At 30.4% G+C, this 2955-nt stretch overlaps 1 protein-coding gene across 1 annotated transcript in view; it reads left to right on the top strand.

Annotated features, from left to right (window-relative positions):
* Nucleotides 1-728: 728 nt before the first annotated feature.
* Nucleotides 729-2955, top strand: part of LOC108577102 — a 21914-nt gene continuing 19687 nt past the window's right edge. The window contains exon 1 of the mRNA XM_017940201.1: nucleotides 729-824. The gene's annotated coding sequence lies outside the window, so the exon portion shown is untranslated. The remainder of the gene's footprint in view (nucleotides 825-2955) is intronic.

Below are 2955 nucleotides of genomic sequence, written 5' to 3'. Positions count from 1 at the left end.
ACATTGCTTAATAATATTTTTAATAAGCATCTTTTTAATTTGATAATCGTGCGAAATAGAAGTGACTATAATAATTAATAGATTGTAACTGTGTCGTAATGCTCACTAGCACGAAGCATAGTTTCGTTTATTATGTGTTATAATATTGCAGAGAACAATTATGTTAAACAGAAATTAAATATATTTAGGAAATCGTGATTATAAGAGAAACTTAATTTTATTATCATAATTTGAGCATTACTGTGAATTATACAATCATTATTATATCATTTGTAATTAAATTTTTAACAAAATGAAAGAAAAATATATATGAACAAAATATTTCATATCAATACGAATCAAGAAAGTATGCATGAAAAAGTACAACAATAAGAAATAATTATCGTAATCGAATTTCGCGTTTCTTATCGTCCCCTACTCTGCACCCCGAATTGTGTCGTCACTGTCTCTTAAAGAGACCAATGAAAGTCGCGAAAGAAGGGTTGCGTCGATACACATGCGCAACTAACCACAATCCACCCTGGACTTGAGACACGGTCAAAACACGTATCGGTCTCCTTGTCGCGTTATTCCTTTCTTTCGTTGCTTATCAAAATCTCGCATTTTACGTTCTCCAGTGTCAAACTAACGCGTTTTCTCCGTGCCGGTAACCGTGTCATTCGTTTCACTGTTTTCACACCGATATCTTTTTTCATTCGTAACTAAATTTTTCGCGTGCTATTGCATTTTTTTGCCAATTAGTTGTAAGTTATTGTTTCTCGCGCGTACTATGGAGTGCGTTGCAGTTTTTTAGCATTCGCTCCAGCCTGGCAGATCTACTTTTGGTAAGTTCTAATACCAAACATTTTATTCCTCAACTGGCAGTGAGTAGAAGATATTAAGCGAGATTTAATCGCGTACGTAGAAATTGGTAGAAGGGGTTTTAACGCAGCACGCGCTTGCGAAAGAGCCCGCTTGCGAGATCAATAACAGCCATTGCGGTTATGGTAACACGTTCAGCTGATAATCTGATACTTATTTTGTTTACAACTATTGTATTGTAATTATTTGTAGTTAATTACCTCATACCTATTATAGGTTAACGTTCTCGTAATTTCGGGAACAGCATGCTTGTTATAAATGCTCTGTCGACTCATTTTGTGATTAATTTTGTAATTTTTTCGTAAAAAACTTTTGTTTTTAATTCTAAGAAATAAAAATTTAAACATTATAATTGACAATATTTTAAAAGTAGTTTCTATTAGAAAAAAAATTGTATATAGACGAAATTTTGTAAAGTCTATTGTTTCAATTGGAATAATTCAGTTGTTATGCGTTTACTATTGAATAGGAGATTGCTTTTTTATTGTGTTGCTATGATGCAATGTAAAATTTATACAGTTTTGTCGATCGAAATAAATATTCACGTTACTGTGGCGATTACTTCATGACATTTAGCGGCCTCTTGTTAAGTTTAGATGCGTTATATTTGTATCATCAGTACGGTATGATTGTAAGATGAAATAATCGATGAAATATATTAATAACACACGAATTTTAGTCATTAATTTATACATAGATATATAAATAATTTACACGTAAATCTTTTAAATAAGAAGAAAGTTTACCGCATATGAATTTATGAACAACGTCGAATGTCGATAAATTGATACTTTGCAATCTATATTATCGATTCATAACGACATTTATATAAATGCATTTACATGATTTCTTCCAACATTTTATATTGTTAACGACAAAGGAATAACAACTGTAAAATCCTTTCTTAAATATCTTAGGATATATGTACTTTGTTTTGAATATGTTGTGTTATGGTTAGGCTGCTTGTATTTACACGCAGAAAGGTTAAAAGAAACATAACGATACGTACGTATGTATATACAGGAACTGAAATATATTTCGTAACTGAAACATAAACTTTTAAAAATATTATTTTAGGGGAAAATACTTAAATAATTTTAAATTAAACAAATAATAAATAATTTTTAAATAAATAAATAATTTTCAACTTAATCATTTATTCGAAAATATAAGATAATACAATTGTTGAATTTGCAGTTCTTATCCGGTATCTGATTGTGTTCAGAATATAGATAAACTGATATACTGCTGTGAATAGGCAAACATGTATTTAGCCTCGCACACTTCATTCATGTGTTAACACTACAGGCTGGAAACGCATGCTTTATATTGTAATTAATTATTTAATTCAATCTTATCTCATCCTTTTTCTTGCAAAAAAATATTCATTGAATTAATATTCGTTATATTTATTAGTTTTATTCGTTATCAAATATTATACTGTTGATTTTATTTAAATACATTTCATTGTAGACCGAGAATTAAAAAAAAGAAATAGTATCAGCTCATTAATTACTAATTAATAATTATATTCCTTATCTAATGATTAATTGAACGTGTTACATTTAATATAAAGAGAGATCGAGAGTGTATTACAATCTCATTTAAATCAATTTCAACGAAATGAAAAATTATAAATGTTGCAAACGATCATAGAAACTTACGAATTCGACGTATGTGTATAGATATACTTGTTGTGCAAGATGAATTTTTTCGGGCCGAAGAAGAATCACGATTTAACATTTACCACACGGTGCGATAGTCCGCAATGCAGGCTTCTCGAGGGATCTTCATGTTCTTTTCCGACGAGGAACAGCTCTTTTAAAGGTTTTCTAACGTTCTCTCTTAGCCACGGCCTAATTATGCACTGATGTTTCGTGATACGCCTCATTGGCTCGCAATTTTCAGCTATTCTGGTATTAGACAAGCAACTCTGCCTCGATTCGAAGGGCTCTCTGATATTTGCAAGGATATTTCTGGATTATCTCGTGAAATTTTTATAGCTTTTTCTTATTTATTATTATACTTAGCTATTTTTACGACGCAACAACTTAATATATAGGTCTGAAAGACTAATCCTTTATTGTAACTGAT

The sequence above is a fragment of the Habropoda laboriosa genome, unplaced genomic scaffold (assembly GCF_001263275.1).
Source record: "Habropoda laboriosa isolate 0110345459 unplaced genomic scaffold, ASM126327v1 scaffold486, whole genome shotgun sequence".
NCBI lineage: Eukaryota > Metazoa > Arthropoda > Insecta > Hymenoptera > Apidae > Habropoda > Habropoda laboriosa.
Note: the sequence above shows the minus strand (reverse complement) of the source record. Positions and strands in the feature narration are given on the sequence as shown.